This window comes from Ranitomeya imitator, chromosome 1 (genome assembly GCF_032444005.1).
Source record: "Ranitomeya imitator isolate aRanImi1 chromosome 1, aRanImi1.pri, whole genome shotgun sequence".
Classification (NCBI taxonomy): domain Eukaryota; kingdom Metazoa; phylum Chordata; class Amphibia; order Anura; family Dendrobatidae; genus Ranitomeya; species Ranitomeya imitator.
Genome location: NC_091282.1, coordinates 39732793 through 39759956, shown reverse-complemented (window position 1 = coordinate 39759956; position 27164 = coordinate 39732793). Strand labels below are relative to the sequence as shown.

Genomic DNA, 27164 nt, shown 5'->3' with positions numbered 1-27164 from the left:
TACCCAGTGGTTTCCCGTTCAGTGTGTAATGGTGACATTGATTCCTTCTTCCCATGTGTATAACCTTACATTTATCATTGTTAAACCTCATCTGCCACCTTTCAGCCCAAGTTTCCAACTTATCCAGATCCATCTGTAGCAGAATACTATCTTCTCTTGTATTAACTGCTTTACATAGTTTTGTATCATCTGCAAATATCGATATTTTACTGTGTAAACCTTCTACCAGATCATTAATGAATATGTTGAAGAGAACAGGTCCCAATACTGACCCCTGCGGTACCCCACTGGTCACAGCGACCCAGTTAGAGACTATACCATTTATAACCACCCTCTGCTTTCTATCACTAAGCCAGTTACTAACCCATTTACACACATTTTCCCCCAGACCAAGCATTCTCATTTTGTGTACCAACCTCTTGTGTGGCACGGTATCAAACGCTTTGGAAAAATCGAGATATACCACGTCCAATGACTCACCGTGGTCCAGTCTATAGCTTACCTCTTCATAAAAACTGATTAGATTGGTTTGACAGGAGCGATTTCTCATAAACCCATGCTGATATGGAGTTAAACAGTTATTCTCATTGAGATAATCCAGAATAACATCCCTCAGAAACCCTTCAAATATTTTACCAACAATAGAGGTTAGACTTACTGGCCTATAATTTCCAGGTTCACTTTTAGAGCCCTTTTTGAATATTGGCACCACATTTGCTATGCGCCAGTCCTGCGGAACAGACCCTGTCGCTATAGAGTCACTAAAAATAAGAAATAATGGTTTATCTATTACATTACTTAGTTCTCTTAGTACTCGTGGGTGTATGCCATCCGGACCCGGAGATTTATCTATTTTAATCTTATTTAGCCGGTTTCGCACCTCTTCTTGGGTTAGATTGGTGACCCGTAATATAGGGTTTTCATTGTTTCTTGGGATTTCACCTAGCATTTCATTTTCCACCGTGAATACCGTGGAGAAGAAGGTGTTTAATATGTTAGCTTTTTCCTCGTCATCTACAACCATTCTTTCCTCACTATTTTTTAAGGGGCCTACATTTTCAGTTTTTATTCTTTTACTATTGATATAGTTGAAGAACAGTTTGGGATTAGTTTTACTCTCCTTAGCAATGTGCTTCTCTGTTTCCTTTTTGGCAGCTTTAATTAGTTTTTTAGATAAAGTATTTTTCTCCCTATAGTTTTTTAGAGCTTCAATGGTGCCATCCTGCTTTAGTAGTGCAAATGCTTTCTTTTTACTGTTAATTGCCTGTCTTACTTCTTTGTTTAGCCACATTGGGTTTTTCCTATTTCTAGTCCTTTTATTCCCACAAGGTATAAACCGCTTACACTGCCTATTTAGGATGTTCTTAAACATTTCCCATTTATTATCTGTATTCTCATTTCTGAGGATATTGTCCCAGTCTACCAGATTAAGGGCATCTCTAAGCTGTTCAAACTTTGCCTTCCTAAAGTTCAATGTTTTTGTGACTCCCTGACAAGTCCCCCTAGTGAAAGACAGGTGAAACTGCACAATATTGTGGTCGCTATTTCCTAAATGCCCAACCACCTGCAGATTTGTTATTCTGTCAGGTCTATTAGATAGTATTAGGTCCAAAAGTGCTGCTCCTCTGGTTGGATTCTGCACCAATTGTGAAAGATAATTTTTCTTGGTTATTAGCAGAAACCTGTTGCCTTTATGGGTTTCACAGGTTTCTGTTTCCCAGTTAATATCCGGGTAGTTAAAGTCCCCCATAACCAGGACCTCATTATGGGTTGCAGCTTCATCTATCTGCTTTAGAAGTAGACTTTCCATGGTTTCTGTTATATTTGGGGGTTTGTAACAGACCCCAATGAGAATTTTGTTACCATTTTTCCCTCCATGAATTTCAACCCATATGGACTCGACATCCTCATTCCCTTCGCTAATATCCTCCCTTAAAGTGGACTTTAGACAAGACTTTACATAGAGACAAACCCCTCCTCCTCTCCGATTTTTACGATCCTTTCTAAACAGACTGTAACCCTGTAAGTTAACTGCCCAGTCATAGCTTTCATCTAACCATGTCTCGGTTATTCCCACTATGTCAAAGTTACCTGTAGATATTTCTGCTTCTAGTTCTTCCATCTTGTTTGTCAGGCTTCTGGCGTTTGCGAGCATGCAGTTTAGAGGATTTTGTTTTGTTCCAATCTCCTCACTGTGGATTGTTTTAGAAATGTTCTTACCTCCCTTCTGAGTATGTTTTCCTGGGTCTTCTTTGTTCAAGTCTAATGTTTTTCTTCCCGTCCCCTCTTCTTCTAGTTTAACGCCCTCCTGATGAGTGTAGCGAGTCTTCTGGCGAATGTGTGTTTCCCAGGTTTGTTGAGGTGTAGTCCGTCTCTGGCGAGGAGTCCATCATACCAGTAATTCACACCGTGGTCCAGGAATCCAAATCCTTGTTGTCTGCACCATCGTCTTAGCCAGTTGTTTGCATCAAGGATCCTGTTCCATCTCCTGGTGCCATGCCCGTCTACTGGAAGGATAGAAGAAAAAACTACCTGTGCATCCAGTTCCTTTACTTTCTTCCCCAACTCTTCAAAGTCCTTGCAGATTGTCGGTAGGTCCTTCCTTGCCGTGTCATTGGTGCCAACATGTATCAGAAGAAATGGGTGGACGTCCTTGGAGCTGAAGAGCTTTGGTATCCTATCGGTCACATCCTTGATCATCGCACCTGGAAGGCAGCATACTTCTCTTGCAGTTATGTCCGGTCTGCAGATGGCTGCTTCAGTGCCTCTCAGTAGTGAGTCTCCCACCACCACCACTCTTCGTTGCTTCTTGGCTGTACTTTTTGCTGTCACTTGTTGCTGTGTGCCCTTTTCTTTTTTGCTTGCTGGTATTGCTTCATTCTTAGGTGTGCCATCTTCATCCTCTACAAAGATTTGATATCGGTTCTTCAGTTGTGTGGTTGGTGATTTCTCCATGGTCTTCTTGCTTCTTTTGGTCACATGCTTCCACTCATCTGCTTTTGGAGGTTCTCTGACACTTTTTGCACCTTCTGTGACCAGTAGAGATGCTTCTGTTCTGTCTAGAAAGTCTTCATTCTCTTTGATGAGTTTCAAAGTTGCTATTCTTTCTTCCAGACCCCGCACCTTTTCTTCTAAAAGGGCCACTAGTCTACACTTCTGACAGGTGAAATTTAATTCTTCTTCTGGTCGATCTGTGAACATGTAGCACATGCTGCAGCTCACCATGTAGGTTGTCACATCTGCCATGTTGCTCCTAGATCCTGCTGACTTGCTGTGTGTTTTCCTTCTTGTGTAATCTACTCAGCCAAGCTCTCTTGCAATAATGTCCTACAGGCAAAAATACGGCGCGCGGTTTGGTGATGCTTTCGAAGCAGCTGGTCCCGGCTGTACCCAACGATCTTCTAGCTTAGGGAGACTTCGCTTCTCCCAGAAGGCACCTGGAATATGCAAATTAGCCTCCTGAAGCTTGAATCCCTGGTTTGGTGATGCTTTCGAAGCAGCTGGTCCCGGCTGTACCCAACGATCTTCTAGCTTAGGGAGACTTCGCTTCTCCCAGAAGGCACCTGGAATATGCAAATTAGCCTCCTGAAGCTTGAATCCCTGGTTTCTGTGGGGTCTAATAAATTAAATGCAAGGCTATGTGGGAGCCAATTATTAAATAGAAAGCTATGTGAGGCCCCGTCAAATTAAATATAAGGCTATGTAGTGGCCAATATGTTAAATGGAAGGCTATGTTTGGCCCATTATATTAATTAGAGGGCTTTGTTGGCCATATTAAATTAAATGGATGGTTATGTGGGGCCCGTTATATTAAATTGAGAGCCATGTGAGGCAAAATATAATAAATTAAAAGCTATTTGAGACCCAATATATAAAGTGGAAGGCTATGTGGTGCCCATTTTATTAAATGAATGGTTACGTGGGACCAATTATGTTAAATAAAAGGCTGTTTTGACCCAATTATATTAATTGGAAAGCTATGTGAGGCCCAAAATCTTAAATGCAAGGCTATGTATGGCCTTTTATATTAAATGGAAAGCCATGTAGGGCTCATTATATTAAACTGAAGGCTGTGTAAGTCCCAGTATATTAAATGGAAGGCTATGTGTGCTATGGAGGCACATAAACGGGAAACTGTGTGCTCCGGTGGCACCCCAATGGTAAATAGTGTGCTTCATTGGCACCCCAATGTTAAAGAATGTGCTAAGGTGGTACCCCAACAGTAAAGGGTGTGCTCCGGTGGCACCCCAATGGTATAGTTTGTGCTCTGGTGGCACCCCAACGGTAAACGGTGTGCTCCGGTGGCACCCCAATGGTAAATAGTGTGCTTCATTGGCACCCCAATGGTAAAGAATGTGCTAAGGTGGTACCCCAACGGTAAAGGATGAGCTCCGGTGGCACCCCAACGGTAAGGGGTGTGCTCCGGTGGCACCCCAACGGTAAAGGGTGTGCTCCGATGGCACCCCATCGATAAAGGGAGGGCTCCGGTGGCACTCCAACGGTAAAGGGTGTGCTCCAGTGGCCCCCCAACGGTAAAGGGTGTGCTCCGGTGGCACCCCAATGGTAAAGGTTGTGCTCCGATGGCACCCCAGCGGTAAAGGGAGTGCTCCGGTGGCACCCCAATGGTAAAGGGTGTGCTCCGATGGCACCCCAAGGGTAAATGGTGTGCTCCGGTGGCACCCCAACGGAAAAGGGTGTGCTCCGATGGCACCCCAACGGTAATGGGAGTGCTCTGGTGGCACCCCAACGGTAAAGAGTGTGCTCCGATGGCACCCCAGTGGTAAAGGGAGTGCTCCGGTGGCACACTAATGGTAAAGGGTGTGCTCCGGTGGCACCCCAACGGTAAAGGGTGTGCTCCGATGGCACCCCAATGGTAAATGGTGTGCTCCGGTGGCACCCCAACGGTAAAGGGTGTGCTCCGATGGCACCCCAACTGTAAAGGGAGTGCTCCGGTGGCACCCCAATGGTAAAGGGTGTGCTCCGGTGGCACCCCAATGGTAAAGGGTGTGCTCCAGTGGCACTCCAACGGTAAAGGGTGTGCTACGGTGGCACCCCAACGGTAAAGGGTGTGCTCCAGTGGCACTCCAACGGTAAAGGGTGTGCTCCGGTGGCACCTCAACGGTAAAGGGTGTGCTCTGATGGCAGACCAATGGTAAAGGGAGTGCTCCGGTGGCACCCCAACGGTAAAAGGTGTGCTCCGGTGGCACCCCAATGGTAAAGGGTGTGCTCCAGTGGCACCCCAACGGTAAAGGGTGTGATCCGGTGACACCCCAATGGTAAAAGGTGTCCTCCAGACCAAAGTCCAGCGGTGTGCTTCGGTGGGAGGCCAACGGCAAACGGCGTGCTTCAGAGGCAGACCAATGGAAATCGATCTGCTTCGATGGCAGGCCACCAGCAATGGGTGTGCTCCAGTGGCACATCAATGGCAAAAAAGTAAAAGAGTGCTCCCCGGTGGCTAAATAACCTAAGATGGGCACCCCGGTGGTAAGCAAAAAGGCCATAGAATGCACCCTGGTGACAGCTAAAAAGCCCAAGAAAGATGCTCCGGTGGTAAGCAAAGTGGTCAGAGTGTGCACCCTGGTGTCAACTAAAAAGCTCAAGATGGGTGCCCCAATGGTAATCAAAGTAGTCAGGTGTGCACCCTGGTGGCAACTAAAAATCTCAAAATGGGTTCCCCAGTGGTAGACTAAGAGGCCAACTGTTGCACCCCGGTGGCATGCTAAAAAGACAAAGATGGGTGCCCTATTGGTAAGTAAAAAGGTCACATATTGGGCCCCTCTAGCAGGCCTACAGCAAATGGTGTGCTCTGGTGGCACGGCATCTTCAAAGGGTGTGCTTTGGTGGCACACCAGTGTTAAAGGGTATGTACTGGTGGTATGCCAATGACAAAGGGGGCACTCTGGAGGCACACAAACTGTAAAGGGTCTTGAAATTGCCACATGTGAAGCCATACTCGTACAGTATCTCTTGTTACAGGGATTAAAACAGCGACGGTGCAACAAGATGTGGACAGTGAGAGGCAGAATATGGTTGAAGGACAGAAAACTGCAAAATAAGAACAAGTAGCAGCGAGAAGTCAATCCAAGAAGTGCTGCAGCAGACATGTAAGTGATTGTGATTCTTTAAATGGTGATGTATGGTCAGATGAAGTCTGAAGAGGAATGCAGTAAGTTAGGAAATATGATTAACTTTGTTAATAAAGTGTCTGATCTGGTCCTTGTGATCAGGGTTTAGGATGTATATGGCTGTTTATTGTCACTCCTACATGTAGAGGCAGCAGATGAGACAATCAAACTGTGAAACTTGGAGTTACCAGTAATATTGGAGGAGAAATTAATAAAGGAAGTAAAATGGGAAGGAAAGAAATGGGGTTGGATGTAGGTCTAGTCAGAGGGATGTTTGTTCCACGTTGGGGAACAGGGAAAGTACTCAAAGATCCAGCACCTGTCCTATTCGACAGGATGGTCAGCTGGACCTTGGGTCGGTTTTCCGGTTGAGGACGCTGCACCCAGAAGGTTTCGAGCTTACTGATTGTTGGATTATAGAGGAACGAAATGTTTCTTCATCTAATTCTCGTCCTCACATTGCAGACTCGTGAAGTATTAAATATTCTTCATTATCTTCTTCTGCCTCCTTCTCTCCCAGACAACGTGCTGAAGAGCTGTCTCACCCCCAGTCCAGAAGCTTCTTGTAGCTTCGGCAGGATTCATCCCCTCTATACGAGCAGTCAGTGTATGGGCCTCTCTCTGTCTGATCCTCGATGCCCTCCACCCCTGCACTCACACATGGGAATCCCTGTACTCGCATTATTTCACATCTTGGTGCACAGCTGGAAGAAACCTATAAAGGAGCATGTATCGGGCAGGTGACACCGCAGGGCAGCATTGTGCTTGTGGGGGCATCGAGCGGTGGGGTCAGAAATTGGGGAATACTTGGGGGCACTCTGGGCAGACGATATTAGTGTAGTTGGGGCCGGGAATCATTTGTTTGCAGCTGTTCCACTGTGCGGCCTCTTACAGCACTGGGCACTGAGGAGTGAGGAACATAACAGCCATATTCTACCAGAGCTCATGCTGAAGGTGAACAAGTCAATGATAGACAGATTGTTTAGGAGAAGAAATAAACTATTTATTTTGTACCGAATGCTAGAAAAAGTTGTAGAAGACGCCCTAACAATGAGTGACAGGTATTCATTTGGGTGTAATAATTGTAGGCGAGAAGTCCTTGTCACCGGGCACCTTGTGGAGATACAAGTCCAGATGGAAGAGAAGGAGCAGCTTCAGGAGACAACGAGAAGCTGTGGGTCCAGAGATGATGCTGCACCGGACAAGCCGGACCGATAGAAGTTACTGGCTGAGAAGGAAAGAAGTTTCATTCTTCCATGAGCTGCAGTTCTTTGTGTCCAGTCGGCAGCTCCATTAGTAGGTATATTTATCACAGTCCTTTCCACAATACATAATATCTGTCACTTGCCATAAATTTGTACATGTCTTTACCTGTTCTAAAATGCTGCTGATCCCTTGAATCTTTTGTTTTTTTTTTGCTATTTTTAGACCAGGTAAAAAAATGACATATTAATAACAAGTCCCAGGTCTTTTCCCATCACCCGTTTTGCAGTCTCTTTAATACTACAGCACTCAGGTCATTATGGGTCATCTTTGTTTGCAGTGTTACATGACTCTTCATACATGTTTTTATCTTCTTATTACATCACATCCATCTTTTTCCTCTCTTACTTTCCTGAACTGAAGGAAACATATCTCCAAGTCATTCTGAGCTGCCAGCAGGAGAGATCGACCCTCAGGAGCCTCCTGGTCTTCAGAATCCACATGAAAGAGAAGACCAAGAACAGGAAAGGCCTCCGACAGCCGAGCAACCTGTCCACCAAGGAGTTCCAGACGAAGTAATGGTCCCCGATCATCTGTTTTATTCTTAAATGTGGTTTATACTTTCACTGATTGTAATTTTTTTGGTCGATACCAGATAAAGTTTTAGATGACAATTGTCTGGACTTGTGTCTTGTTTTACATTTCTCCTTTATTCTTCTTGCTTCCCCTCCAGTGAGGTCTGGCTTAGGTGATAAAAGCCTTTCTCTGTCCTGCATTGGTGCAGCAGGCTGGAGAATGACTTTCTGGATGATAAGTTGCCGTAATCTCAGGGGCCCGTACACTAGTTGTCTGTACACCGGACACTTGTCCACACAACACATATCTCGCCCAACTCCCCATATACAAGAATGTGGTTATATGTGGGGGAGATGGCCCAACACACAGCACATGGTCCGCTGCTCCAGCAATAATCCTTGGGTTTGGCCAACCTTCCTGCAATATGTATGGAGCCATTAGTTGGATGTTTGCAGGATCCTTGTTTGATCGTGCTGGACTGTGTTTTGGTGGCGTGAAAACATGAAGGCTTGTGCTTCAATGGCGGTAAATGCAAATCTGATGAGCTGTGGGCTTTGTAGCCAAAAAACCTGAACTGCAGCTTCAGTGGCACGTAAACGCTGGACTTTGCATGGCTTTGGGGGCCAGGTCACATTTGCAGACCCTCCTGCGATACTAGGACAGTAGAAACCCCCCTACAAAGTGACCTGATTGTAAAAACTACACCCCTCAAGGAACAGAATTAGACACAACAGGTGATTAAGAAAATATAAAAAAATGAAAATAAAAGGACACAAGATTCTTTTTATTTAAGCTGAGCCCCCTTAGCTCTAAGTGCGGTCACTTGACAGTAAGAGCCAATCAGCGCTCACTGACTGCTACCTCCGATTCTGCAGCTTTCTGAGTATCCGCAGGTCACAGATGAGCAGAAGGCAGCAGAAAGCCGCGGCTCCCCGGACATGGCGGTGACCGAGCAGTAGAGCGGCATCTTCTCCCGTCGTCTCTCTCTTGCAATACGAAGCTCGGCCGAGTACAGGTTCCCGGGAAGACCCCAGACCAACAGCGAAGCCCTCCAGTATTAAAGTATATAATACAGTATATATCCAAAGCAGAAATAGAGGGACAGCACAGATGTTACATTAGCCCCCCTCTTACTCAGGGCACTGAGCACCAGGCTAAGGCCGGGGTCACATTACCATAGAATACGTACGAGTGCTATGCAAGAAAACATTGCCTAGCACTTCGACAAGTGTTAATCTATGGGGCAGCTCACATCACCGTTTGTTTTCTCAGCCGTATTCGACATGCGTGTAAAATCGCAGCATGCTGCCATTGTCACCGAGGCTCGGCCAATGCAAGCCTATGGGCGGGAGAAATACTGGGACATCACACGGACCTTTTGTCTAGCTTGCGAGTAATAGGCACACATTTTTCTAATTTCGACCCATTGAGCCATTAAATTCAATGGGTAAAATCAGTGAGAAATGTAAAGCCATACGCATGTCATTCGCATGTCATACGGATACATGGGTGCGAGAAAATCGCATCATCACATTGCAGCCGCATTACACACGGATCACCATACGGAGAACACTTGTGCAACTCTCGGAATGGAGACTCGGAACGATTTTCAATATGTTTTGTGTGACGCCGGCCTCACCAGGAAAAGATCGATGGTCAGCATTGATGTTATTAGCGGAAACCCATGATCTTTCCTCTGGCGCACAGCCTTTCCAATTCTTATGCTTAATATTTAATAGCTTGTTTTCATTATCATCAGTCCCGGATTGGTTATCTGTCAAGGCGGCAGATACCCGATGGTCTGGCGGCTCTCTACTACACAGTGGGCCACCGGCCCTTTAAAACATCTTACTAAAGGCCCTGTGTGCGCGCTCTGACAAGGGCGGCAGCGGCACTGGTCAGTGTGCGTGCATGCATGTGCACGACTGCGGCTTTTGTAAGTGTGTGCAAGCATGATAGTGCGCACACACAGGGCCTTCATTCAGAAGTAGGGTCGCCGCGGTGCGCACAGTGCTCTTCTCTCTGATGTTGACCAGTACCAGCATCAGGGCATCTTTTTCCGGTTCGTGCTGTACTCCCCAGTCCCAGCCAGAGATCTGCTCATCTGTTCGCGATGGACACCTTTCAGCTCTTCATCCTCCACCCATCTGAGGGATCTGGATGAGTGACAATATGGAAACTTTTTTTGTGTATATACAGCAGTTGCAGCATCTGTAGGAGTACTGTCCTATAAGCCACTGTGTGTACTCTGCACCCCCGCCTGTGGGAGCACTGTCCTTTAAGCCACTGTGTGTACTCTACACCCCCTTTCCAGGCTGTGGGAAAACTGTCCTTTAAGCCACTGTTTGTACTCCGCATCCCCCGCCTGTGGGAGTACTGTCCTTTAAGCCACTGTGTGTACTCTGCACCCCTTTCCAGGCTGTGGGAGTACTGTCCTTTAAGCCACTGTGTGTACTCTGCACCCCCCTCAGGTGGAAGTACTGTCGTTTAAGCCAGTGTGTGTACTCTGCACCACCCTGCCTGTGGGAGTGTTGTTCTTGAAGCTGCTGTGTATACTTTGCACCCCCCACCTGTGGGAGTACTGTCCTTTAAGCTGCTGTGTGTACTCTGCACCCCCTGCCTGTGGGAGTACTGTCCTTTAGGCAGCTGTGTGTACTCTGCACCCCTTCTGTTGGAGTACTGTCTTTTAAGCTGCTGTGTGTACTCTGCACCCCCTGCCTGTGGGAGTATTGTCCTTGAAGCTACTGTGTATACTTTGCACCCCCCACCTGTGGAAGTACTGCCCTTTAAGCCACTGTGTGTACTTTGCACCCCCCGCATGTGGGAATACTGTCCTTTAAGCCACTGTGTGTACTCTGCACCCCCCGCCTGTGGGAGTACTGTTCTTTAAGCCACTGTGTGTACTCTGCACCCCCCTCCTGGCTGTGGGAGTACTGTCCTTTAAGCTGCTGTGTGTATTCTGCACCCCCATCTGTGGAAGTACTGTCGTTTAAGCCACTGTGTGGTTTCTAGTTCTCTGAGAAATAAATAATTGGTATCAGCAGTCTCATTGCCATTCCTGGGCACAAAAAAAATAATTTGTCAGGATCGCTGTGTGTTTTCTATTACTGCTGGAAACAAATAAATCTACTTTTCTGCCATCTTTTTGAGAATAATGTTTAGAAAAATCACTTCCAAAAATTAGGAGAACATCAAATAAGGGACGTGGATGTGGCCGTGGTGGTGCTGGTGTAGCCGCTGATGTTGATGTAGCTGATGCAAGGTCATTTTGTACCTGCTTCGTGCCTAAATACAACACCTTCCTCTGGTGCATGCAGACAGCAGGACGTTATGCGTCCTTTCATAGGCCCAAATACCGCTGCACGAATGGTGAGGCCACAAAATGTTGAAAAGGTGTTAGATTGGATGGCTGAGAGTGGCTCCAGTTCCTTCAAGTTGTCTTCCACTCGGTCCGGTGCAGAAAGTGCACAGCTGACAACTGAGGACCTTGGTCATCCGGCTTCCACCTCACCCACTTGCAAATCAGCCAAGCAGTCTGTGCCTCAAGTCATGCAGCAGTCTCTTCTGCTTGTTGATGACTCCAAAAAACTACCCACACATGTCAGAGCGGCTGTTGAAAGTGCGGGCAGTATGTGCGTGGAGCGCCCCCAGACACAGGGCCACAGGCTCTCTCGGTACCGGTCCTCTCCGTCTCAGTCCTAGGATTGTCACAGTGGCTGGACCCGGTCCGTGACCCTGCTAAGGGGCGCCCAATGAAAGGGTGGTGAAAGTTGTTAGGGGTTTTGTGAGGCCACCTGTGGTATTCGGTCAGGGTGACCGACACTGCTTGGGGTCAGCTGGGGGTGATGTGATAGCAGCTAGATGGTATACCTTCCCACAGGTGAAGTAGATCCCCAGGGCTTCACAGTGGTGTAGGTGGCGATGGTGTGAGGCGCAGTTAATAACGAGGACACAGGGTTGCAGTCTCTTTACCTCTTTACTGGTGACTTCAGGATCCTCAATCCGGAGCACTGTTAACAGGGCTGGCTGAGACAGGCCGGTCCGAAGGCACATCCAGAGTTCCCTTTGCAGGTGGAAATCAGTGCCTACCAAATAGCGCCTGTGTGTTGCAGTCCTTCCCTGCTGAGCATTCGGGATAGTCCTCACAACTGTCGTTTCTATTCTGATGTTCTGCTTCGTCCCCCAGTTTGTTATGGCTAGGACGCACCCGTATGACGGGTAGGCTCGGAGCTATTCTGGGACGCTAGAGACGCCCCTCTCCACGCTTGCCCCCTATGTCTTCTTCGGTGATGTCCTAATCAACTGTCCTGCCTCTGTTTGAAGTAGTGCTTGGAGTCAGTTACTTCCTCGGCGTTCTGGCCACCGGCTACGCGCCTCAGTAGGATGTTGCCGATCTCGGGGCACGACTCCTACTGGCTCTCCTTTGTGCTTTGATCTCGTTTCTCACTTCTCCACAATATACTTCGCTTCGTGTCCTCTATTTAGATGCCGCCGCAAGGTAGTGCAGGCGTGGCTCTGTAACGATCTGTCCTTGTCGCTAAGTCACTGCCAGATTCCCACGCCTGACAGGGACCCCTCTGAATCTTACCCGCAACACCCCCTGCCACGGAATGTTGCCTGGACAAAACCCAGCCAGCTTCTTCTCTAACTTCCTATCCAACCCCCAGTTTTACCAAAGTGTGAGGAGTGGCCTAGTAAATAGAACCTTTTGCTCCCCCTGGTGGCAGGAGTGTGAAATGTAGTGTGTGACTGTGATACCTGGTCAGGTGAACTCCTTTAGTGCCATCAGACGTACCACCACTCCCCTTAGTGGCAGAGCGACATTACTGCAACGACCAGGTCTCTGGGGCGGTGCATGCGCACTTTTGACATTCTCACCCTGCTGCTGATTGCCTGTCTGCGCTGCAGCGTCACTTCTGCCTTCCAGCTCACAGGCTGATATACGTCGACGTACCAACACAGTCTCTCCACCCTGCATATGCTGTAGAACAGTGTTCCCCAACTCCAGTCCTCAAGAGGCACCAACAGGTCATGTTTTCAGGATTTCCTTAGTATTGCACAGGTGATGGACTTATTGCCTGTGCAGGTGATGCAATTATCACCTGTGCAATACTAAGGAAATCCTGAAAACATGACCTGTTGGTGGCGCTCTTGAGGACTGGAGTTGGGGAACACTGCTGTAGAGACTGTGTGAGCAACAGCAGCAAATAGTGGAGTTTCGTCAGCAGCAGACACACGAGTGAATCGCTCTGCAGAACAGCACCACTTCACCACCAATGAGTGGGCCTCCGTGCGGGACGTGTGTGTCGTGTTGCACTGCTTCGATTAGTTCACCAATATGGCCAGCGCTGATGACGCCATCACCAGCATTACTACATCACTTATATGCCAGGCCATGATGGATGAGGTGGTGCAGGGCCGCCATCAGGGCATGACAGCCATCACTACAGTATGGGGCCCGGTGGTCAGAGGCAAAAGGGGGGGCCCGAACACGCTGGCAGGTCAATCCGCTCGGGCTCGGGCCCCCTCCTCTTTGTTTCTGTTCATCGGGCCCCTGGGCATTTTAATCTGTGTTCTGCTTCTGCCGAACGCCCGATGCATAACAACACTGTGGCATTTAAAGATACACCTACAGTGTTGTTTAATGCATCGGGCGGACGAAAATGGGTGCTGTACCTTTAAGTTGAGACCGGCGGTGCATCATGGTCCTGAAGTCACGCTGCTCTGCTCGCATTTCCTCATTCATTCTGAGCACTGAGCAGAGCAGCGTGCGGTGTGCCAGATGTCGTCGGATAAAGTAGGAGGAGGAGGGGGAGGCAGCGGGCTGTCAGGCAGGCAGAGTGCACTGCGGCCAGTCTCTCTGAGTCTCATGAGCAGATGAGGCTTCAGGTGGCTGCGCCTGGCAGTGGGTGGCTGATGAGGGAAGGCGAGTGGGGGCTGCATCCTACAGGGTTCAGTGGGAGAATAGTGGGGAGTGGGACTGTCAGCCCCCACTAGCCTCCCCCCTGGGCCCTGCATCCCCCACTAGCCTCCCCCCTGGGCCCTGCATCCCCCACTAGCCTCCCCCCTGGGCCCTGCAGCCCCCAGTCCCCACCAGTCTCCCCTCAGGGCCCTGCAGCCCCCACTAGCCTCCCCCCTGGGCCCAGCAGCCCCCAGTCCCCACCAGTCTCCCCTCAGGGCCCTGCAGCCCCCACTAACCTCCCCCTGGGCCCTGCAGCCCCCAGTTCCCACCAGTCTCCCCTCAGGGCCCTGCAGCCCCCACTAGCCTCCCCCCTGGGCCCTGCAGCCCCCAGTCCCCACCAGTCTCCCCTCAGGGCCCTGCAGCCCCCACTAGCCTCCCCCCTGGGCCCTGCAGCCCCCAGTCCCCACCAGTCTCCCCTCAGGGCCCTGCAGCCCCCACTAGCCTCCCCCCTGGACCATGCAACCTCCAGTCCCCACCAGCCTCCCCTCTGGGCCCTGCAGCCCCCACTAGCCTCCCCCTGGACCATGCAACCTCCAGTCCCCACTAGCCTCCCCTCTGGGCCCTGCAGCCCCCACTAGCCTCCCCCCTGGGCCCAGCAGCCCCCAGTCCCCACCAGTCTCCCCTCAGGGCCCTGCAGCCCCCACTAACCTCCCCCTGGGCCCTGCAGCCCCCAGTCCCCACCAGTCTCCCCTCAGGGCCCTGCAGCCCCCACTAGCCTCCCCCCTGGGCCCAGCAGCCCCCAGTCCCCACCAGTCTCCCCTCAGGGCCCTGCAGCCCCCACTAGCCTCCCCCTGGGCCCTGCAGCCCCCAGTCCCCACCAGTCTCCTCTCAGGGCCCTGCAGCCCCCACTAGCCTCCCCCCTGGGCCCTGCAGCCCCCAGTCCCCACCAGTCTCCTCTCAGGGCCCTGCAGCCCCCACTAGCCTCCCCCCTGGGCCCTGCAGCCCCCACTAGCCTCCCCCCTGGGCCCTGCAGCCCCCAGTCCCCACCAGTCTCCCCTCAGGGCCCTGCAGCCCCCACTAGCCTCCCCCCTGGACCATGCAACCTCCAGTCCCCACCAGCCTCCCCTCTGGGCCCTGCAGCCCCCAGTCCCCACCAGTCTCCCCTCAGGGCCCTGCAGCCCCCACTAGCCTCCCCCCTGGGCCCTGCAGCCCCCACTAGCCTCCCCCCTGGGCCCTGCAGCCCCCACTAGCCGCTGCCTCCCCCTGGACCATGCAACCTCCAGTCCCCACCAGCCTCCCCTCTGGGCCCTGCAGCCCCCAGTCCCACTAGCCTCCCCCTGGACCATGCAGCCCCCTGCCCCCACCAGTCTCCTCTCGGGGTCCTGCAGCCCCCACTAGCCTCCCCACTGGGCCCTGCAGCCCCCACTAGCCGCTGCCTCCCCCTGGACCATGCAACCTCCAGTCCCCACCAGCCTCCCCTCTGGGCCCTGCAGCCCCCAGTCCCACTAGCCTCCCCCTGGACCATGCAGCCCCCTGCCCCCACCAGTCTCCCCTCGGGGTCCTGCAGCCCCCACTAGCCTCCCCACTGGGCCCTGCAGCCCCCACTAGCCACTGCCTCCCCCTGGACCCTGCAGCCCGCCAGTTCCCACTAGCCTCCCCCTGGACCATGCAGTCCCACAGTCCCCACTATCCTCCCCCTTTGCCCTGCAGCCCTCTAGCCTTCCCTGGGCCCTGTTGGATGTGGCAGCCAGTCATGGACTGGAGCCACATCCAACAGGGGCCAGGGCGAGGCTAGTGGAAACTGGGGGCCACGTCCAACAGAGTGAGGGGAGGCTAGTAGGGTAAGGGTGCTAAGGGGAGTGTGCATCCAGCAGGTGGAGATTGCTAGGGGGAGTCTGCGTCCTGCAGGGGGAATCTGTTGCGGGGAGTCTGCGTCCCATTGGTGGAGGCTGCTAGGGTGAATCTGCATTCCGCAGGAGGAATCTGCTGTGGGGAGGCTGTGGAGATGGCGAGGACAGCCAGGGCTAGTCGACGATGCGTTTCAAGAGGGTGCCAACCTCTGCGAACAGGTAGCAAACAAGAATAGTTGACAATTGTAAAGAGTTGTGGAATTAATGGTGCTATAAAAGTAAGTAAAATAAATAATAATAATTTTATTTATATAGCACCAACGTATTCCGCAGCACTTTACAAATTATAGAGGGGACTTGTACAGACAATAGACATAATACAGTTCAAAACAGATACCAGGAGGAGTGAGGGCCCTGCTGCTCGCAAGCTACAAACTATGAGGAAAAGGGGAGACACGAGAGGTGGATGGTAACAATTGCTATAGTTATTCGGACCAGCCATAGTGTAAGGCTCAGGTGTTCATGTAAAGCTGCATGAACCAGTTACCTGCCTAAGTATGTAGCAGAACAGACACAGAGGGCTATTACTGCATAAAGTGAATGAGAACATGATGCGAGGAACCTGATAGTTTTTTTTTTTTTTTTATAAATAGGCCACACAGGGATCGTTAGGTTAATGCATTGAGGCGGTAGGCCAGTCTGAACAAATGAGTTTTTAGGGTACGCTTAAAACTGTGGGGATTGGGGATTAATCGTATTAACCTGGGTAGTAAATAAATGGGGTGATCAGCCCTTTACTGTTGACTACTTTTTATTTTTTATACGATCACTTTGAGTTAAGTTTTGAGGTGTATTTATGTTCTACGCTTTATAGATTTTTAATAAATGCCAATAAAGACATTTTTTAGTTTTGCATAATAAGTGATTATATATGCAATAATATACACTGTTTCCATTTATTTGGTGGGCAGGCTGAGGCGGCAGCGGTGAGCAGGCTGAGGCGACCATTAGATTCTTCTTGACTGGGTGGTGCGCGCTGTGGCCACATCGGCTGTGTGAGTAAATAACAAGTCCATGTATTCGTTTGTCCACCATTTCAGTATGTGATTGTATGATACAATCATTCCTTCCCCCTTTCACTCCCCAACAGCAATGTATATTTGTTACTGGATGATCCTGACCTGCTGCAAAACCTAATGACCAATTACAATATCAGGCAGCAGCTCAGGATCATCCAGTAACTTATAACTTTTGGTTGGGAAGTGGGGTGGAGAATAATTCATGCAAGTGAGTATATATGATTGGGAAGCATCTTTATTATTATGGCAGCGTAATGTTCGAAAGGGGAAAATCGGTCTGCGCTCACACAGCAGTGCATGGATCGGGCGCCGATGTCCTGACCAGCATCCTCATACATGCTGTGAGGCTGCTGAGCTCAGGTCAGGAGACCCGCGGCCTGTCCCAAGTGCAGAACGATATTCACCAACGGTTCCACTAGTCAGATTCCTCTAGTTAGATCAAGAGTCTACCTTGTCGTGGTCGTGGCGGCTTAAAAACATCTTTTGGTCAAAACAAAAGCTGATGGCTATGTATATGATATGGTGTTAATGTGTGATTGGTGAGGACGTGGTGCAGAAGTGGAGTTTTCCCAAGAGTGGGCGGAGGGACTGTGGAAGGTTCGATGGGTGGAGGTGGAACTGGGGGTGGAGCCTGGGCGGAGTTTGAGGGGGGGCCCCGAAATTTTGACAGTATGGGGCCCTGAAATCCCTAGTGGCAGCCCTGAGGTGGTGGAACAGAAGGAAAAGGAGCAGGAGGAGCAGCAGAGCCAATTCACACCACTACTAGGCCTGTCGTCTACACATGTCTTGCAGGGTGGGTTACTGCCCCAACATTGGCCAGGTACCCAACTGTACAGGCCGGTGACAGTTTGGGAGGATAATGAGGAAGAGGCGGCAAGGGAGAAGGAACAACCGAGTTCACATCAGGGTGGCACTCAGATCACTGGAGCATGGCATCACTGTGGCTGGGGAGATACAGAATTCCCAGACTATACACCTCCCACCGAGGACAGCTTGTCGTTGTCTCTGGGCAGCCTGGCACACATGAGCCAATGTATGCGACTCAAGGTAACTACAGGTCATTCACCTACATTCCATTCATTAGCCGGGGTTTTACAGGCAGGAGCGGCTGCATTAGCAGGCTTCTGCTTGTAAAATTAGATAACCCTTTCACATGGATTTACAGCGTGGGACGAGACTGATCATCGGAAGGTATGGAATATTGTTGTTTTTTTTTTTTACATTTGTTCCAGGTGACAAGGGTCTTCAGGTGGATTATCAGTATATTAAAATATTACAGCAACCTGTGTATTAATTTCATTAAAATACTTTGTAATAATGTGTGTGTTTTTTTTAACCCTTTACTAGTATTGGATTAATAATGGATAGGTGTCATAATTGACACCTCTCCATTATTAATCTGGCTTAATGTCACCTTACAATAGCAAGGTGACATTAACCATTCATTACCCCATATCCCACTGCTACACGGGAATGGGAAGAGAGTGGTTAAGTGCCCGAATAGGCGCATCTTCCAGATGTGCCTTTTCTGGGGTGGCTGGGGGCAGATGTTTTTAGCCAGGATGGGGGCCAATAACCATGGACCCTCTCCAGGCTATTAATATCTGCCCTCAGTCACTGGCTTTACCATTCTGGCAGAGAAAATTGTGCGGGAGCCCACGCCAATTTTTTCTGTGATTTAACCCTTGAATTTAATAGCTAGAGCGCCCAAATTTTGCACAAACACACTACTAACATTAGTAGCGTGGAATATGCAAAAAAAAGGGATATGAGATGGTTTACTGTATGTAAACCATGCAGCGCCCCAGAGTCCTGGTCGTTGCAGTAAAGTCGCTCTGCCACTAAGGGGATTGATGTTATGTCTGATTGCACTAAAGCAGAGGTCCCCAACTCCAGTCCTCAAGGCCCACCAACAGGTCATGTTTTCAGGATTTCCTTTGCATTGCACAGGTGATGCAATTATTACCTGGGCAAGACTAAGGAAATCCTGAAAACATGACATGTTGGTGGGCCTTGAGGACTGGAGTTGGGGACCTCTGCACTAAAGGAGTTCACTTGACCAGGTATCACAGTCACACATTACACTTCACACTCCGGCCACCAGGGGGAGCAAAAGGCTCTATTTATTAGGCCACTCCTCACACTCTGGTAAAACTGAGGGTTGGACAGGAAGTTAGGGAGAAAGCAGCCCGGGAGAGCTTGGGAGAGGACCTGTCAGATGTGGGAACCTGGCAGGTACCTAGCAGAAGGGACAGATTGTTACGGAGCCGCGTCTGCACTACCTTGCGGCGGCATCTCAAGGAAGTACACGAAGCGAAGTATATTGTGGAGAAGTGAGAAGCGGGATCATAGTACGAAGGAGATAGAACCAGAAGGAGTCGTGTCCCTAAGACTGCGGCAACATCCTTCTGAGACGCGTAGCCGGTGACCAGAGCACCGAGGAAGTAACAGACTCTACGCATTACTTCAAACAGCGGCAGGACAGTTAATTATAGGTTGGCTGTCTGACTTAAATCACCTAAACGGACATAGGAGGCAATCGTGGGAGAGGGGCGTCTCTAGGGTCCCAGAATAACTCCAGGCCTACCTGTCACAAGGGAATGACTACACACGGGCGCTAGTTGGTAGGCACTGATTTCCACCTGCAAAGGGAACTCTGGATGTACCCTTGGACCAGCCGGTCTCAGCCAGCCCTGTTAGCAGTGCTCTGGATTGCGGACCCCGAAGCCTTCAGTAAAAAGGTAAAGAGACTGCAACCCCGCGTCCTCGTTATTCCTCGCTTTTTGCACTACGCACCATCACCTTTCATTGGACACCCCTTAGCAGGGTCACGGACCGGGTCTAGCCACCGTGACAACCTCGGACCGAGTACCCTGCGGTCCTGCGTCTGGGGGCGCTCCAATTTGGCATCACGAACAGGATGTACTTAAGCCTGAAGAATCAGGTCATGTGAGCCTTGGAACTGTGATTGAACTGTGACTTATTGCAAAGACTGTGTATCGCTATTTGCCGCCAAAAATCCGCCATTGCCGCGCGGTGTGGAGCATGAGGGGAGGAGCCATAGCTTCGTGGGTGGAGCCGGCTGGAAAAGAGCGCGGAGCGGGAAGACGCGGTGAGGTGCCGATCCTGGAAGAAGAACCCTGACCCCGGCAGGTTAGCAGGGGGGAAGAACGGCCATGTCGGATCCCGGAGGAGCGTAGGCGGCGGCCACAGCTGCAGACTCGGGAGCACTTCCAGATTCCATAGTAGACACAGCCACAGGCCTGGTATCACCGCCGGATGCCGCGAGGCTTGCCGCTCCCATCAACCAGCCGGATACTGCCGCTGCTACAACAGCCATAATGCCCTTCTCTATGCCATACCTACCAGGAGCCGCCTGGCTCCCGCGATACTCTGGAGAATTCCATACGTTAACTGACTTTAAAGAGGGGATTTGTAGCCTGCTCGAGTTTTATCCCTTGACAGAACCTGAGAAAGTTCATATGATAACCGGCCAACTCTTTGGAGCGGTATTGAGGGAAGTGAAGTCCTGGCCCGTTGCAGATAAGAAAACTGCGCAACAGGTATTTGCAAAACTTAAAACCACCTTTGACACCCGCACCGCTACGGAAATTAAATTGACGTTCTATGGGTGCAAGCAGAGGCCGCAGGATAGCTTACGGGACTATGCCCTTAATCTTCAGGAGGCGCTGCAAGCAAAGTGACCCAAACAGCATGCAAGATGAAGATAAACTCCTGAAGGAGCGGTTCATCGAGGGGCTCCTGTGCAGTAACCAAAGGGCCCAGCTACACTTCCTGGCCATGCAGAATCCAGACCCGACTTTTGCGCAATTCAAAGATAAAGCCATCCAGGCACTACCAGCCCAGCCGTGCCACACTTCCCAGGCATCAAGCCCTCACGTACCACCAGGAGGTGGTGCCGGACGCACCCGTTTCCGCCGAGGCCGATGTCCAGATCCTGGAAGACAACTCCCCTGCAGGTCTGCACCTCCAGATACAGGAGCTGACCAAGAGCGTTGCTGCTCTAGCCCAGACCGTCCAATCCCTACAGGAGGCCCCCAAGGAGAAGATCCAGTTGGCTTCCAGACCGGAAGATGTCCCCTGGCAGCGACCAAGGAGAGTTCCGTCGACCAGAGGCAGAGACGACGATCGCTTTCATCGGGATGGACAACCTATCTGCCGCCGCTGCCACCAGGTGGGCCATCTTGCAAGGTACTGTCAGTTAAACGAGCAACCCCTGGGGCAGAGGGCCAACCCCCAGGAGTAGAACGGTCAGGCCCGCAAAATTGGAGAGCCAAATACATCGGAGGGCGACCAGTTCTCCCCATCGTGATCGACGGTATCCCCATGAACGCTTTGCTGGACACCGGTTCCCAGGTGGCAACTATGCCCTACATTCTTTATAGACGTTATTGGGAGCACACCGACATTACCCGTGGCCCCGATGATGATTTTACCATAATCACTAGTAACGGTCAGCCACTGCCGCAAGTGGGGTATAAAGAGGTCACCATTAAGGTGGGGCGGGTAGAATTGGAGGCCCAGGGAATTGTCATTGTTGATATTGACCGACGTGAATGTAACCCCATGATGACCATCGGTACTAATGTCATAGAAAATTGTCTTGCAGAAGTTATTGTCTTATTGCAGCAGGTAGCAGAGACAGCTGCTTACAGTGAACAACGTGCCTTGCAGAAAGAAATCAGAAACCTAATGCGGAGACAGCAGGTGGAGCTGACTGGTGGTGAAATTGGCCGGGTCACAGTGAGTGATTCGAACCCCATTGCAATACCCCCCAGGAGTGAAATGTTAATATGGTGTCGGGCAGTCATAGGCCTTGGGGGTAAAGACTATCAGGCCCTGATAGAACCTGTGTATTCGGATAATAGGCCTACCCCCCTGACAGCCAGAGGGGTGGTTGACGTCCGCAAGGGGAGGGTGCCAGTACGTGTCCTTAACTGTGGGGAGGAAGAAGTCCACCTAACCAAATATGTCACACTTGCCAAGCTGTTTACTGTTAATAATAGCGTGATACAGGCCCTTGGTCCCGTCCAATCCGGCGGAGGACAACGGCTCTGCAGGGCAATCGAAAGATTGGTGTCAAGAATTACATGTGGGCACTGATTCTACTCCATCTCACCAGATACAGGGGGCCTACAGGGTGGTTCACGAGTATGAGCGGGTATTCAGCAAGCACCCCCTTGATTTCGGGTGGGTAAAAGGGATTCAACATCACATCCCCACAGGAGATCACCCACCCGTAAAGGAAAGATACCGTCCTGTACCCCCAGCTCATTATCAGTGTGCCAAGGACATGTTGCGAGAGATGAAGGAGGCTGGGGTAGTAAGAGACAGCTGTAGCCCCTGGGCAGCTCCATTAGTCCTCGCTAGGAAGAAAGATGGCACCATGAGGATGTGTGTGGATTATAGGCAACTAAACCGCATTACACATAAGGATGCATACCCCCTGCCTAGGATAGAGGAGTCCTTGGCTCCTTTAAAGTCTGCTAACTACTTCTCTACCTTGGATCTTACCAGTGGGTACTGGCAGGTTCCCGTGGCAGAGGCGGACAAAGAAAAGACGGCCTTCACGACGCCGATGGGTCTCTGCGAGTTCAACTACATGCCCTTCGGATTGTGTAACGCCCCAGGGACGTTCCAGAGGATGATGGAGTGCTGTTTGGGACACAAGAACTTTGAGACTGTGCTGCTATATCTGGACGATTTCATTGTCTTCTCTAAGACCTATGAAGACCATTTGAAGCACCTGGCCGAGGTATTTGAAGCGCTGTCCAACTTTGGCTTAAAGGTGAAACCGTCCAAATGCCATCTGCTAAAACCCAAAGTACAGTACCTGGGCCATGTGGTGAGTGCCGAAGGAGTGGCCCCAGACCCCGACAAGGTCACGGTGATCAAGGACTGGCCGCAGCCCGGTAACCTCCATGAAGTCCGGCAGTTCCTCGGGTTGGTGGGCTACTACCGGAGGTTTATCAAAGACTTCACCAAGAAGGCCGCGCCGTTGCAAGACCTGTTGGTGGGCCAACCCAAGAAACCCAAGGGTAAGAATACCCCGTTTGATTGGAACAACGGACTAGAAGGATTGTTCACCTGCTTAAAATCGGCGCTGACGGGAGAAGAAGTACTAGCCTACCCTGAATATGACCAACCATTTGTATTGTATACGGATGCCAGCAACATGGGGCTGGGAGCTGTGCTGTCCCAGGTCCAGAAGGGCAAGGAAAGAGTAATCGCTTACGCCAGCAGGAAACTTTGCCCCACTGAAAGGAACCCAGACAACTACAGTTCCTTTAAGCTGGAGTTCCTCGGCGTCGTTTGGGCCGTGACTTAGAGGTTCAAGCACTACCTGGCCTCAGCAAAATTCACCGTCTTCACGGATAATAATCCACTAACGCACTTGGACACAGCAAAACTCGGTGCCTTGGAGCAGCGATGGATGGCCCAGTTGTCCAATTACGACTTCACCATCAAGTACCGGGCAGGGCACAAGAATGCGAATGCCGATGCATTGTCCCGAATGCCTCACTTGCCCGAAACGGGGGAAGATCCAGAAGCATTTGAAGAGGTAGAGCTGCCCGCTTTCCATCGCCCCAAGGCAACCCAGTGTTCCCATCAGGTGGAGAAGAGGCGCAGAAATAAACAGGGCGCCCCGTTGAATCCCCTGCCCCATCATGGGTGGACAGAGAACCAGGATGGTGACCCTGCGGTCCGTCGGGTGAAAGAGCTCCTGACGCAGGAATGTTTGCATCCTGGCCCGGATGATCCACCAGAGGCGTTACAGTTGTGGAAGGAGAGGGGCAGACTGTTTATTCACGATGGCAAGCTGTGCCGAAGGAGCATCGACGGTGGGGGAAATGTGAGCATGGTTAAAGAGCAGGGAAGGGAAAGAAAGGCAAGTAAATTTTGAAGATAGTGATTTGTCTTACCGTCTGGCCGATTTCTGGACTATTTCTGCTATATTTCTGATGACACTTTAAATATGTCACTTCAAATGATGTCACATCTGACCAAGGCCATATCTGACCCACAGCATGCAACTTATACCATTTGAAGAGTCCATGAAAAGAAGCCAGGTGAGAGAGGAGGAGGGAGGAGTTCACAGCAGGGAGTAATTCACAGATTGCAGTTAATAGTACATTTGGTTAGCATCAAGGTTGGTGAAGGAAACGATAAGATGGGAGGATAGAGGTAGGTGTGAGGAAAATGTGCATTAATTGCATTACTTGGACACTATTTGACTCCCGGAGATAGCCTGAACAAGGTGTCGTCCGGAGCGTCAGGGCGGGATTATGCACCATAAAGAGTCCATGTGGTAACTAGTGCATTGCATAGTTTAAAGTTTGATGAGTCAAGAAAATGAGTAGTGGATGGTTCTATGTGGGAATGTATTCCAAAACCAAGGCATAGTGCGCTGTAGTAAGGGCGCCGTGGAAGCCCTTTAAGTAAGAAGAGATAATTCAGCATGCCACAATAAAGATGTCGGTATGTAGCGCTTATGCGCATGCGCCTTCAGAAAAATGCCACACAGAGTAGATGATCGGCCAGTAACCCATTACACAGTGATGACGAGCCCGGACATGCACGGTGAGTTTGTTAGAACGCTGTGTAGCTTACATGGCGTCCTCCATGAGCGGCGTGTTTCCCTGAGGGGAAGCGGAAATACATGAATAATAGAATGATCTGTTGGACAATAAAATGTGCGATAAAGTGATAATGAATGTCATACAGTACAGACCAAAAGTTTGGACACACCTTCTCATTTAAAGATTTTTCTGTATTTTCATGACTATGAAAATTGGACATTCTCACTGAAGGCATCAAAACTATGAATTAACACATGTGGACTAATATACGTAGCAAAAAAGTGTGAAACAACTGACATTATGTCTTACATTCTAGGTTCTTCAAAGTAGCCACCTTCTGCTTTGATGACTGCTTTGCACACTCTTGGCATTCTCTTGATGAGCTTCAAGAGGTAGTCACCGGAAATGGTCTTCCAACAATCTTGAAGGAGTTCCCAGAGATGCCTAGCACTTGTTGGCCCTTTTGCCTTTACTCTGCGGTCCAGCTCACCCCAAACCATCTCGATTGGGTTCAGGTCTGGTGACTGTGGAGGCCAGGTCATCTGGGGTAGTACCCCATCATTTTCCTTCTTGGTCAAATAGCCCTTACACAGCCTGGAGGTGTGTTTGGGGTCATTGTCCCGTTGAAAAATAAATGATGGTCCAACTAAATGCAAAAAGGATGGAAGATGCTGTGGTAGCCATGCTGGTTCAGTATGCCTTCAATTTTGAATGAATCCCCAACAGTGTCATCACCAAAGCCCCCCCACACCATCACACCTCCTCCTCCATGCTTCACGGTGGGAACCAGGCATGTAGATTCCATCCGTTCACCTTTTCTGCATCGCACAAAGACACAGTGGTTGGAACCAAAGATCTCAAATTTGGACTCATCAGACCAAAGCACAGATTTCCACTGGTCTAATGTCCATTCCTTGTGTTCTTTAGCCCAAACAAGTCTCTTCTGCTTGTTGCCTGTCCTTAGCAGTGGTTTCCTAGCAGTTATTTTACCATGAAGGCCTGCTGCACAAAGTCTCCTCTTAACAGTTGTTGTAGAGATGTGTCTGCTGCTAGAACTCTGTGGCATTGACCTGGTCTCTAATCTGAGCTGCTGTTAACCTGCGATTTCTGAGGCTGGTGACTCGGATAAACTTATCCTCAGAAGCAGAGGTGACTCTTGGTCTTCCTTTCCTGGGGCGGTCCTCATGTGAGCCAGTTTCTTTGTAGCGCTTGATGGTTTTTGCCACTGCACTTGGGGACACTTTCAAAGTTTGCCCAATTTTTCGGACTGACTGACCTTCATTTCTTAAAGTAATGATGGCCACTCATTTTTCTTTACTTAGCTGCTTTTTTCTTGCCATAATACAAATTCTGACAGTCTATTCAGTAAGACTATCAGCTGTGTATCCACCAGACTTCTGCTCAACACAACTGATGGTCCCAACCCCATTTATAAGGCAAGAAATCCCACTTATTAAACCTGACAGGGCACACCTGTGAAGTGAAAACCATTCCCGGTGTCTACCTCTTGAAGCTCATCAAGAGAATGCCAAGAGTGTGCAAAGCAGTCATCAAAGCAAAAGGTGGCTACTTTGAACGACCTAGAATATAAGACATAATTTCAGCTGTTTCACACTTTTTTGTTAAGTATATAATTCCACATGTGTTAATTCATAGATTTGATGCCTTCAGTGTGAATGTACAATTTTCATAGTCATGAAAATACAGAAAAATCTTTAAATGAGAAGGTGTGTCCAAACTTTTGGTCTTTACTGTATATATGTGAGCACATGAGCACGTCATTTTTTGGCACAGATGCACTTTATGTGGACTATAGTAAATGATAATAACCTGTAATGCACTTTTATTAGTATATATGTACTGCACTTTATGTCATGTATAATATGATTGGCTGCAATTAAGGATTGCTGAAATGCCGATATAGCTGCACTTTGGGGAAACACCCACTGCTGGAGAAAGCCTCATTTGGAGCAGAAACGTTGCCCAGACATGTGGGTCTAATAAATCCTGCACACAGTGTTTCAGATGATATGGAGTGCTGCCTACTTTTGTGAATTTTGTATACTTCGGACAATCCATGGACAGGCTGCCTGGGGGCCTTGCACCTGAAGATAAGTAAAAGAATTTTGTGCGGTTCCTATTTTTTATGAATAGATATAGATATATAGATAGATATAGATATACAGTGGCATGTAAAAGTTTGGGCACCCCTGGTCAAAATGATTGTTATTGTGAACAGTTCAGCAAGTTGAAGATGAAATTATTTATAAAATGCCTAAAGTTAAAAATAAATACCAACATTAAAACTGAGCTAAATACAAGAAAACATAGAGGAGACGCACTCCACAAACAGATATGTTAAACCACGTGAAAACACCCAGAGTGCTACACAGGTCTCATGAAGAAAAATATTTTATTGATGTAAAACAAAAAATGAGTAAAAATTTTTTACAAAAAACAGAATCCTCCAATGGAGTGGTACCAAATAGAGCCCTTACCAAAAAATACCCTAAGTTACAAATGCAAAATGCTGAGACGACCTCTTAGGCCGGGGTCAGACGAGCGTATGGCATGTGAAGTTTCACCCACAGGCTTCTTCAGGGGGCATTGTCTATCTATCAGTTTATATTTTTTTTGCTTATATGCATCTTGCACATGACCTTTTGATAAATCTATTATGACATATACCCATATGTGCTTTGGTACCACTCCATTAGAGTATTCTGTTTTGGTAAAAAATGTTACTCATTGTTTTTTTTTTACATCAATAAAATATTTTTCTTCATGAGATCTAAAATTAAAAATTACTGGAAGACCAAGGAAAACTT

At 49.4% G+C, this 27164-nt stretch overlaps 1 long non-coding RNA gene across 1 annotated transcript; it reads left to right on the top strand.

Moving 5' to 3' along the window:
- The first annotated feature begins 5975 nt into the window (after positions 1-5975).
- Positions 5976-7977, top strand: LOC138657598 (uncharacterized). Its single transcript, XR_011317085.1, has 3 exons — positions 5976-6104; positions 7214-7425; positions 7752-7977. It is a non-coding gene; the product is annotated as an uncharacterized lncRNA (long non-coding RNA).
- Positions 7978-27164: the final 19187 nt, after the last annotated feature.